Raw genomic sequence first — 13,208 nt, forward strand, 5'->3', positions numbered from 1 at the left:
AGTGGCCACAATCTCCTTCGAGGAAAGACATTGGTGTTAAGAACAGAGATATACCACAGCCATGAGCTTTGTAGGTGTGAAAGTGGGCTGTAAATTTTAACAATTCCCACCCGGATTAGGTTTAGGTCTACTGGTGACCATAATGAGTGCATTTATATGTACAATCTTCACCAATTCTGCTTAACAAGACAACAACTTGTGTGGTCATTTAAACGCCTTAAATGAAGCATACTTTTGGCTTAATAACTCCTGCCTCTGACAATATAAAATGATGAGCCCAATTTCCTGTTTCAACAGGAACTGCATCAACACTGTAAAGAAAACCATACTCGTCAAGCCACATCGTGGGGTCTTTAATGCCTGATTTCACAACAATGTAAAATTCTATGGGAGATGTAGTGTGAATGCGTTTTTCCAACCAAAATGTCTATATCATGGCATTTACAGTAAGAATAGAATCATTAAAAATGAAAAATTAAATCTGGAAGATTACCACGCAACCCTTTCAAAAAGGCTTTTTTGCACATTTAGGTAAAAACTAGGCCTGTCAATTTAACGTGCTAAATCAGTGCGATTAATTAATAAAAAATAACGTGTTAAAAAAGTAATGCAATTAATCATGCCTCCGGAACATAATAAGTAATTTTCCTACCATCAGAGCAAATCAAGATTGAAGTAGAGGTCTTCACAGGTCCAAACATTTGTGCCGGAACCAAAGAGATCCGGAAATGTACTACCCGGACCCGAACCGGACCCGACTATTATTTGAAAGCTTGGACCCGTACCCATGCGGAACCGATAAATTCCATACCCAGACCGGACCCGTCTATTATTTGAAAGCTGGGACCCGGAACCGGCCGGGAGAAACAGACCCGATCGACACCGATTTCTCAGCTGATTGCTATTAACAAGTTAATTTACAAGTTGTGAAAACAAAACTTTTTGTCTTACCAAATGTAACGTTAGTTGCCTTCCCCCCTGTGCCTGGCCATGACACATATAATCCATCCTCCTTGCCAAGAAAGTTGGTAAAATACATCCAGGTTTTCTGTGTTTCCTCTCTTGCTGATTGAAACAGCATAGCTAATCCACTCATTATTTCAGCTTCAAAAGTCCACTTGCTGTCACAGTGACGGATGACAAATGCGACTTGTTTAGAATCAGCTTTGCAGTTTTTTTGTATCTCGCATAAGATAACTTCGATTGTTTGCCATTTTGAACTATAATAATGATAGCTTGTTCATTGTCATGGCTGCTAACGTTAGAATTGCTAATTTGCTATCGTGTGCCTTAACTCAGCTCTGCCTCTAACGTCACTCACCTCATTGTGGCTCCGCTCCGTTTTTCACCTTATTTCCCGGCCTGCACATTCTCATCCTAATTTTACAATGTTTCAAGTTACAACACACACACACATAGCACCATCATCATCAGCGCTCTCTGATCACGGCCGGGTCTTCTCAGATCGACTCGGGTATTACACATAATGTTAAACAGACCGGGGACCCGCAGCAATAGAATGGGACCCAACCCGGACACGGCTGACCATATAAAATGTGGATCCGAATCCATACGGGTCCCGGATCGGGTCTCGGGTCCTCGGGTTAGGGTGGACCCTTGAAGACCTCTAGCCTGAAGTATCAGCTTCATGTTTTACGAGTCTCAGTCAGCAGGGGGCAGTAAGCACATTTCCAGCTGAACAGACAACAAACCAGCCAGAGCATATGAGTGAATTTGTGCTTTTCAGATTAAATTGGATCTAAGTGACACAACCTAACCAGAAAACCACAATCTTTTCAACTTTTCAACAAAAGTTTTTTCGAGTTGTTTATGGCAATAATGAAATCATGGACTGGTACCAGGAAATACAGGTAAAAATGTAATTCATAACTGTTCTTCAGTTGTCTCCACGGAATGATTATTAGGCTACTGTAGATTTGATAAAAACAATAAAAAAAAATTCTCCACTTTTTATCCCCAATCTGGAATGCCCAATCCTCGTGGTGGCATAGTGACTCTCGATCCGGGTGGCGGAGGACGAATCTCAGTTGCCTCCGTGTCTGAGACGTCAATCCGCGCATCTTATCACGTGGCTTGTTGAGCGTGGAGACATAGCGCGTGTGGAGGCTTCACGCTATTCTCCACAGCATCCACGCACAACTCACCACATCCCCACCGAGAGTGAACCATATTATAGTGACCATGAGGAGGTTACCCCATGTGACTCTACCCTCCCTAGCAACCGGGCCATTTTGGTTGCTTAGGAGACCTGACTGGAGTCACTTAGCACGCCCTGGATTCGAACTTGTGACTCCAGGGGTGGTAGTCAGCGTCATGGCTCGCTGAGCTACCCAGGCCTCCAGTAGATTTGATACATTAATATTTTACTGATTTAATGCTATCAGACTTTAGGTCTGTAAATTAAAATGAGCAATTTCTCATCCTAAATTTGTGTTCAGTTTTAAAGGGCGTATTAAATTATACAGAAAAGAGCAGTGAATGTTTTTCTCTTTTTCTGTATTGTTGCTTAATTAATATTCCCTACAATTTTATATGTACAAATTGTATGCAATCTAAAGGACTGTGGTTAATTATATAACCACAGAAATCGAAAGCAACAGGCGGTCGATTAAGTGAGATAATTCCGCTATGAAATTCTCTATGTAAGAGCGGAAGTCTTTACCAATCAAATGCTCAATTGTATAATGAAGGCATGAAAGCAGAATGCTGCACCTGCAAATTAGGACACACTGATCTAGAAGATCAAACATGTTTATTAGTTTTGATGCAGGAATTTTTTGTGTGTGTTTGCTGGAATTCAAGGAAAAATGCTATGCCAATATACAATTGAGGGTGCGCTAACGTTCACAACCTCGCAGAACCGGGCCTGCATCTAGCTGGTAGCTGCACTGACATGACTGCAAAACAACAAGATATTTTACTATCTACTTGTCTATTAATTTAATATCGAATGGTAGTGTAGCCTACTAGCTCACCTTTTGCTTCACTGCCATGTTCGCATTGCACATCCTCATGCTCTCTGTCAATGTGATGCATTCCAAAAGGAATATTTACTCATTCTCACGGACTCTCCACACTCCCTTTCAATATCCTCATTCTAAACTTTGATTTATACTTTGCAATTATGTAGGCTATAAGGTTTGCAACTTCTGAGCGAGCAGAGCAGAATCTTCAAAAAGGCGCTCTCCGCTCAGGTGGAATTATCACCGCTCTGCTCAACACTCCACTCCGCTCACATGCTCTGTTACTGACTGCAGACAGCACAAGAAGAGGACACGTGTTCTTGCATTCCAACACAGCTAAATGGTGTGCAACTCTGGATGCAGGGGTCTTAGATGTGTTTTTCCAAGTTTTAAACTACATTTAACTTCACATAGTGTCCAAAAACGTCCGTCTGAAGCATGTGTACATAGACGCATGCTTAGAAAAGCCTGTCTAGTCTACCATGGGTAGATGGATGAATTTAATTGCAAAATGGATTGGTGTGAACTGTAAGCTAATGGTAGGCACTGATTACTGTGTCCGATTGCTACTCTATGATAAAGCTAAATTTTTCTTTTAACTGCTGGTCTAGGATCAGTTGCTCCTACCCAAATCCAAAACCTAACTATTATTTGGATTCCATATGTTCTGACGATGGCCCTGACAGGATTGCAGTCATTTTCACACACTATGTAGTTTTTATTAAACACACTATGTAGTTTTTACTATGTAGTTTTTATTTAAACGTTTGACATGTTTGCCGATAACCGGAAAAATCGAAATATTATTATTGTGGCAATAATGGAATTACCACCGATATAGTCGCAGATAATTTGTTACAGTTTATTTGCTTGCGGCTCAGAATTTCTGACTGCCTGCATCGTCTTTCCTTCAGGCAGAGACTTGGGCAGCCACAAGCCACAGTGCACGTGTGTGAATGAAAACCAAGCTCATGTTGCTCTAACATCTCTACACCTTGTTACATTGTTTTGGGTCTGGTTTTAATTCGGAATCATCTGCTGTAAGTAACGACATGCCATTTCCCATATTCTGTTTATGTTTCATGAGGCAATAAATGAAAACGCAGTAAAAACATGCATGTATGTTACTTGGTTGGGGGCAATCATTTTCGCTTATTACTTCATGAAACATAAACATAATGTGAGAAATTGCATATTGTTATTTGCAGCACAGCATTGCGATTAAAACAAGACCCAAAACAACCTAACACGGTTCATAGAAACATTTTCACAGAGTAACTCAAGATGACTAAAAACATTAGTTTGTGGGTGAAACGAATCTGCTTGGTGAGTTGAGACTTTTCTAATGTTATGACACATGACTATTCGAACTGTATGATCCTAACTACTCCCATTATGATTGTTGTGTTCATATTTTATAAGTTATACAGTAGAACTGTTACAGATGAGTGCTGTAACAAGCGTCTATAAATAAGACATGCATAAGCACACATACAACACAACACAAACCACCGCTGCACAGGCAGTCTGGCTGCTTTCATAAATATTACACCATGTATACAGAGATTAGGGTTTGCATTGTGTGTTTTGTTGTTTAATTTTCATTACATGATGTTTACCGCCTCCTTTTGGTTTAATGCATTATCACAGCTGTCTAAAGTTCAGTAGTCTCTCTCTGTTGGTGAGTCATCAGGCTTACCATAAACACTTATATAAATGGGCAGCACACAATTAATGCAAATGTATTTTCATTTATGAAAACACATTTTTGGTTCATGTTACATCCGCCAAACCTTAAATAGCAGCAAGTCCAAATTCCGAGCTTTTAAATGACACATATTTTTCAAATGAGAAGCTTTTAATGAATTATCTAACAGTTCCAGATTATTATTATTTTTTTTTTAAATAGCGGTTATCGGTATGGGCCACAATGAGCAGTGAATTATCGGTATCGGCCCAGAAATTCTATATCGGTGCATCCTTAACTGATGTAATACTACAGAGTTCCAATCACTCAAATGCACCTGATGAATGAGTGTCCCATCTACAGGTGTGTGTAAGGTATGTGATTGGTTCTTAAGAATGCTAAATCACTTATTTGAGCCAATCACAACGCTCTGTTCGTAAAGACAAGGAGTTGAACAAAAGAGTTGATTCCTATACTAGAGTTGACTCCGATAACAGGGCTAGTCAGAGTTGAGGAATCCCCATTACAATCAAGCACTGCTTCATGATGGGTCACACAGCCTCTGACACAGAAAGTCAGTATGGAGAACACTCATAATGACTCATAATGCCTTTCTCTCTAGTTCTGCAGGCCAAGAGCTTTCCTGAACAACAGGAAGGATAAAAAAACTATGATAGCTCTCATACATCTCAAAGTTACAACACACAAATACAACAATAAATTTTAAGGCTAAAGTGAGCCAGTAAAGCTGTAAACTGATTACTACACAGTTTTGCGGACAGATGCGAGTCTGTTAACTTCAAAACAATGCTCACAATTCTTCTACAAGACACAGTGAGAATATGGGTAATGTTAAAAGAGTGTAGTGGAGGAAACAGTAAATCTTATGACCCAAATCATATCACAAGACATAAAAGTGTGTATGAGTCATGAAAGGCCAGTGAGAAACCAGGACAAGTCTCTGGTGCATCATTCAATAAAACAGAACCAACCAACTCTGTTTTTCCAATAAACCTAATATCATTTTGAAACTCTAAGTACACACACGCACACACTCCCCAAATCTCTGCTGAGCGGGCAGCTGCAGTGATGTAAGTGATTAGGCAATTAAATGATATCATCGTGACAGTTGTGTGAAATCCCCGTCTTGTTTTTCTGAATTTTCTCTGTCAAGATCCAAACTGGTTTCTCAAGAATATGTCATCTTATCCGAATTACTTAAATCAGCAGAAAGTGTGTCTGGGTCAACTTGTGGTATGTGTGTGTGGAAGTGTGCGTGTGTGTGTGTGTGTGTGTGTGCGTGTGTGTGTTTTTTTTTTTTTTTTTTTTTGCAATGCAATGAACACAACCTGAATACTGAGTCCTATTTCTGTCTAAATAGGTGTGTTTGTGTGTTTGTCTAAATATTCAAATAAAGAAATCATGTGTGTGTTCTTCTAAAGGAATACTTGAAGTAGCTATTACAGGTTGGAGAAAGCTGTTTGTGAGCTTTCCAACTCTTTGTTCCTGCGCAGAATATATATCTCAAAACAAAGGCCACCACACACAACTAAACTGAGGCTGACGTCTTTTGTTTCAGCCTTTCCAGTCTGTAACAAAGTTTCCATTTGGTGTCTGTGCAACAATTTATGGCCAGCTCAGGGCGGATTTAATATCTCGTTCAGAGCTCTTTGAAGATCCTCCCACAGGAAGGCGGCATTGCCTGCCCGCCAGCCGGCCGCCAAGGTCCCTGGACGGGCTTTGAAGCAGTCCTGAAACGGGCGACCCAGGGATGAGGCAACTATCATTGACTACTCTGAGTCAATGCGCACGGGCCCCACTCCCACCCCTGGGTCAGCACGAGGTGAGTATCCTCATAACATCGTCACCCAAATTGTCAATAAAAGAGCAGTTTCCTCATTCCCTGGGTCATTCTCCAATGCTCAGCCCCTCCGGCCCTCGCACCCGCCATGGCCAGGCGCTGAAAGTCTTTCTGGTCAGCGAACGGGATGCAAGTATCTCACGTTCCCTTGTTTTCCATCGAAAGAAAGCTGGCAAACAGGTAAGTACGGTGGTTCTTGGGGCCGCTCGCCCGCCCCAGCCACCGGTCACTGTTGTGTGCTCGTGGAGCAGCACGCCTCCCCTGGACGATCCTCCCGGTGGGGCGTCTGCTCTGCCTTGCCGCGAACCATCCACCCCGGGCGTGATAAATCTAATCATCCCTCTGATGCCGTTAGCGCAAAGGCTGGAAGCCTGGTTAGCGCTTTCCAGCCCTTCGCGATGGCTCATCAGGATGATCTAGCTCGGCTACGCGTTCCAGTTCGCCAGACCAATCCTGGATCTGTACAACATCAGGATTGGTTCATGGCCATCGACCTGAAGGACGCGTACTTTCACGTATCGATCCTTCCTCGACACAGACCCTTTCTTCAGTTTGCCTTCAAGGGACAAGCATACCAGTACAAGGTCCTCCTTTCGGTCTGTCCCTGTCTCCTTGCGTCTTTACCAAAGTCGCAGAGGCGGCCCTGGTCCCGCTAAGGGAGAAGGGCATTCACATTCTCAATTATCTCGACGACTGGCTGATCTTAGCTCACTCGCGAGATCTATTGTGTGTGCATAGGGACCTTGTGTTTCGGCACCTCGACCAACTGGGGCTTCAGGTCAACTGGGAAAAGAGCAAGCTCTCCCCAGCACAGAGCATCTCTTTTCTCAGTATGGAGTTGGACTCGGTCACCCTGATGGCATGCCTTACGAACGAGCGTGCACAGTCAGTACTGGCCTGCCTGAAAACCTTCAGGCAGAAGGTAGCGGTCCCGGTGAAACAATTTCAGAGGCTCCTGGGGCTTATGGCATCCTCTGCGGCGGTACTCCCCCTTGAGTTGATGCATATGAGACTGCTCCAGCACTGGGTAGAGACTTGAGTCCCGAGGTGGGCATGGCACCACGGCACCTAGCGTGTGACTATCATGCCACGGTGCCGTCAAACTTTCAGTCCTTGTTCAGACCTGGCGTTTCTACGGGCAGGAGTTCAATTAGTGCAGGTCTTGAGGCGCCCGATGCCTCCTCCTTTGGAGTCGGCATACGTTGAAGTCTCTGCGAGCCACTCACCTCCCGGGCATCCTCAACCGTGCAGTGGATGCGCTCTCACGGCAGGTAATGCTCCGCAGAGAGTGGAGACTCCACCCCCGCGCAGTCCAGCTGATTTGGGAGAGATTCTGAGAGTCCTCTCACTTCCCCCTTTGGTACTTCCTGTCCGAGGCTCCCCTCGGCATGGATGCCTTGGTGCACAGCTGGCCTCGGGGGCTGTGCAAATACGTGTTTCCCCCAGTGAGCCTCATTGCACAGATGTTGTGCAAAGTCAGGGAGGACGGGCAACAAATCCTGATGGTTGCACCATACTGGCCCAACCGGACTTGGTTTTCAGACCTGATGCTCCTGGCAGTAGCCCCTCCCTGGCGCATTCTCAATCAGGGGCAGGGCACGCTCTGGCACCCACGGCCAGACCTCTGGAATCTCCACGTCTGGCTCCTGGATGGGACGCGGAGGACCTAGCAGGTCTTCCGCCAGTGGTGGTAGACACGATCACTCAGGCCAGAGCCCCTCCACGAGGCGGCCGTACGCTCTGAAATGTGGCATCTCTTCACGAGTTGATGTTCTTCCCACGGGGAAGATAAACGGAGATGCGCAGTCTGGTCTGTGTTGTCCTTTCTACAGGAGGGACTGGAGAGATGGCTGTCTCCCTCTACCCTGAAGGTGTACGTGGCTGCTATTGCAGCATATCAAAATACACTGGATGAGAGACCCTCTCGACAACACAACCTGATCACCAGCTTCCTCAAAGGCATGAGGAGATTGATTCCCCCTAGACCGTGCCTGATTCCCTCTTGGAATCTCTCTGTGGTCCTACCTGCCTTACAGAGAGCCCCCTTTGAGCCCATGGAGCAGGCCGAGCTCAGCACTTTGTCGCTGAAGACGGCCCTCCTGGTTGCACTTACTTCTATCAAGAGGGTGGGGGACCTGCAGGCACTCTCTGTCACCAGCGAATGCCTGGAGTTCGGGCTGGCACACTCTCACGTGATCTTGAGACCCCGGCCCGGTTATGTGCCCAAAGTTCCCACCACTCCCTTCTGGGATCAGGTGGTGAAACTGCAAGCGCTCCCTTCAGAGGAGGAAGACTGTTGCTGTGTCCAGTTTGTGCCCTGTGCATCTATCTGGACCGCACGGAGAGCTTTAGATGCTCAGAGCAGCTCTTTGTCTGCTTTGGAGGGCAGCAGAAGGGGAAAGCTGTCTCCAAACAGAGGTTGTCCCATTGGATTGTGGATGCCATTTCTCTGGCTTACCAATCACAAGAACTGCCTCCACAAGAACTCCCTCCATCAGGGAACAGAGGTTACATCAGTAACCAAGATGATTTATGTACCTCTCTCAGAACCAGCCCACATTTCACCTTACTTAAGAGGTGAATAATAATGTAACTAATTACGTTACCACATAACTGGCCTAAAAATAAACATGCTGCATTGCAAGTGTGTAGTTTATGAGTGTTATGAATTTTGAGCAAATATTTTTTTTCTTTTATTCTTCTAAATTTTAGAAGAAATATTAAAAAAATTATTTCATTTGATTCATCGGCGCTATGCCATCACAAGCTGCTTTAGATGCAACAGTCTAAAGTTATTTAAATATATATCCAATTAAATTCAATACAATCAATTATTGTAACATATATGGTATTTGTAAATAAAACAATTTTACAAAGAGGAGGAAAATAAATTGACTGGAGCTGCAGCTCTGCAACACAGCATACATAGAAACAGGACGCGAGTCACAATGTCTTATCGGTCGATTTTTCAGTGTAGTGAGCTTTGTTGATTTTAATGGAAGCGATCAAGTTTTGTGCAATCAAGTTTTGTTTTGTGCCAGTGTTGGCAGACTGAGTCGTTGTTGTTCTTAAAATTGTACTTGGTGTAGACTTGACATTGTTACAATATACCAAGTTTTGTTTCAATACCTCAAAGTATTGTGAAGATACAGCCCTTCTTCCTGTTTGGCATCTTCTAAGACAATTTTGTTGATGACAGTTAAATCTATCGAAATTATTTCTTACATTTTTGTCAACATGGTCTGAAGATAATATAAGCCAAATTTGGTAAGGATCCGATGAATGATCTAGGAGGAGTTCGAAAAAGTATGTTTTCTGTCAAATTCAAAATAGCAGAAAATCTAGTTGGGTGGAAATTGAAAACATGGTGTCCATTCAACTGAACAAGTTACCCAGCCACTTGGTCTCTGACCGTTTCTGCTTAGGAAACAGATGGAACAGTTCCAGATAGGGCAACGGTTCTGGCACCAGCACTTTGTCAGGACAAAAGAGGCTCCAAGGTTCTCATCTTGGTTCCTCCCAGGGTTTCTTCCTCAAACTACTTAAATATCTGTAAGATTTTTCCTGACACAATTTGTCCTTGCCACTTCCTTAGAGTGTTCCTTGTCAGCTGTCGCCTTTGGTCTGCTTCCTGGGGGTTGTAGTCCACTATTTTTTTTTTTTTTTAAAGTTGCTTTAAAACAATGTATTGTGAAAAAAATCTATGCAAAGGTATTGAATTTAAAATTAAATGAGAAACAGCTAAACAAGATGGCTGTTGAGTCTATGGCTGGGGCATCAATGATGCCAAAAGGCATTACTGAATATAGCACATCACCGCAGCCCTAGACTGCAGAGATTTCATATTTAGGGGTGAGAACATCTGCTGCAGAATACAGCACCCATTTAGTGGTGGTATAAATAGATTGGATTGCTTGAATCACATAGATAGTTCCTAACAGCTGTAGATGAGGCATGGAGAACTCCCACAGCTCTTCCCTCCAATATTCTCTCCTCCATTTGGGTTCTCTTCTTCTCTGGGCTACAGGATGCGATGTATTCAGCCTAATAACAGGCTTCTGTAAGCTGGCCACACTCATTATCAGCCTGAACAGTAAATATAGCCTAAGACATTCCTCCATTCTGAGGTGTAAACATCTCCAGTGCTGTCACTTAAGCATAGACACGCACTCACACACACACACACACACACACACACACACATACACACTCACACACAAAATCCACAAACTTGACTTGCATTTCCAGAAGGAAATATCAGAGTTTGCAAGACAGCAAAAGTATAGGGTTAAAGTTTTAAGTAAGCTTAGGTTTTAGGATTTGGTTCTGCATAAAGGAAATCTCACAATTCTCTTTCTTACAATTCTACAACAATACTTCCTTGTATCAATTATTATAAAAAAATTTTAATTGATGTGTTCATTTATATCATGCCTTTAGATTCACTCTCTCACGGACAAGCTGGATCTGAGCTATTGGCGCAGTTTCAATCACACTGCAAGTATTATATTGTGATATATTTTGATATTGAATCGTGACATATGCATCGCATTGTGTATCGTATCGTGAGGTAGTTGGTATTACCCAAACCTACATGACAGTTAGTTTGCATGCACGGTTATAAAAGGGCAGATAGTCTAGCTATTGTAATCGAGCTACAGTTTTAATCTGTATTATTGAATATTTGAAGCAAGGACATCAGCTGAGCAAATGCCAGTAATACACGCCGCAAGCCCAGGCGTAATTTACGGGTAGGACGGGTGGGACTTGTCCCATCCACTTTTTGAAATACCTTTCGTCAGGTAAGTGTCTAACGCAGAAGAAACATCTCCATTTCTTGAACAGGAGTTTCAATTTAGTTTGTGTGTGTTATAATAAGTGCCGATCCCGTGCTGTAGTTTATTATTTTTATGTTAATATAAGTGCTCATTGCAAGGTTTAAGTGGTTTACGAGGACTTTTTTTAGGTTACAAACTGGTAATTACAAGGGTATTATGCTTTAAATGTGGTTTATGAGGACATTTGTAGTGTCCCCGTAATTTAAATTGCTTAAAAAACATACTAAACAATGTTTTATTGAAAATGTAAAAATGCAGAACGTTTTTTGTGAGGGTTAGGTTTAGGGTTAGGTTTAGGGGATAGAATCTATAGTTTGTACAATATAAAAATCATTATGTCTATGGAGAGTCCTCATAATGATAGCTGCACCAACATATGTGTGTGTGTGTGTGTGTGTGTGTGTGTGTGTGTGTGTGTGGACAGGTTTAAGTGGTTTACGAGGACTTTTTTTTAGGTTACAAACTGGTAATTACAAGGGTATTATGCTATAAATGTAGTTTATGAGGACATTTCTAGTGTCCCCATAATTTAAATCGCTTAAAAAACATGCTAACCGATGTTTTATTGAAAAAGTAAAAATGCAGAACGTTTTTTGTGAGGGTTAGGTTTAGGGTTAGGGTTAGGGGATAGAATCTATAGTTTGTACAGTATAAAAATCATTATGTCTATGGAGAGTCCTCATAATGATAGCTAAACCATCGTGTGTGTGTGTGTGTGTGTGTGTGTGTGAGAGAGAGAGAGAGAGAGAGAGAGAGAGAGAGAGAGAGAGAGAGAGAGAGAGAGAGAGAGAGAGGTCAAGCTGTGATCAAACTCATTCATTGTAATCAAAAACTCCACGTGAGCACATATGCACATGCACAGACTGTTACAGACATAAACACTCTCGAGAGGCACTTTATAGTCTATTACTAACAGTAAATCTCAAGTAACCAATGCTGGCTGCAAACAGCATCATAACTTATCCTTTGTTTTTTTGCAGCACAGTATCAAAAAGGCAGCACTTGTTCATTATCTCTACAATAAAACACAAGGCGGGCACACATGGGCAAAGCATACATTAGGCTACTTTTCTCTCTCTCTCTCTCTCTCTCTCTCTCTCTCTCTCTCTCTCTCTCAAAAAAGGGCACAACGTACAGATGTGTCAGACAGCTGGCAAATGTCAACAATAATGTAGACATGGACCCCCGAACGTTCAAACAAACAATGCAGTGTAAAAGGTCTAAAGCATGAAACCACTAAACAGAAACACTCAATCAAAGAATCAGTCATCAGCAGCAAAAAGTTGCTTATTTTTAAACCAGAGGCACATTATAAGATTGTCTTGTCTTTTTAGTAACAAATATCCACCGATAATTAGTTCAGCCTACCTTGTGACTGTCCTTCTTTTGACCGGCTGAAATTTTCACTTGACCCGGCACTTCAAATTACGCATCGCAGCGCTGCGCCTCCGAAGTTAGTAACCTCTGAAAACTCGCACCTCCAAATGTTTCATTCTTGGCCGCTCCGTCTTTTTGCGTTTTCAGTCCTGCTCTGAACTCAGCAGACGCTGCAGCGGATCTCCATTCAGTAAGTTCATCCTTTATTCCTTTCAAGCGCCGAGCGCCGGGGTCAGATTACGCCGGGAGCCAAACCCCCTACATGCGCGTGTGCGTCTGTGTCTGCCTCGGCCCTGCAAACACAGGAAATTGCATCAGGGGCCACTATCTGAAAGTGTTTAAAGTTTTCTGACTCACTTATTTTATTTGACTGTGTAATGCTTTTAAAAGATATTGGGTAGCCTATAACTTTGTGCTGAGAATTATGTATCATTAGTGTGAATGTTAAAAATAGGCTACAT

General features: G+C 42.8%; 1 protein-coding gene across 1 annotated transcript in view; it reads right to left on the minus strand.

Moving 5' to 3' along the window:
• The window catches only part of LOC127455028 (pleckstrin homology domain-containing family H member 1-like), an 85,521-nt gene extending 72,543 nt beyond the window's left edge, over window positions 1-12,978 (minus strand). The window contains exon 1 of the mRNA XM_051722559.1: window positions 12,739-12,978. The gene's annotated coding sequence lies outside the window, so the exon portion shown is untranslated. The remainder of the gene's footprint in view (window positions 1-12,738) is intronic.
• Window positions 12,979-13,208: the final 230 nt, after the last annotated feature.

The sequence above is a fragment of the Myxocyprinus asiaticus genome, chromosome 17 (genome assembly GCF_019703515.2).
Source record: "Myxocyprinus asiaticus isolate MX2 ecotype Aquarium Trade chromosome 17, UBuf_Myxa_2, whole genome shotgun sequence".
NCBI classification, from domain to species: Eukaryota; Metazoa; Chordata; class Actinopteri; order Cypriniformes; family Catostomidae; genus Myxocyprinus; species Myxocyprinus asiaticus.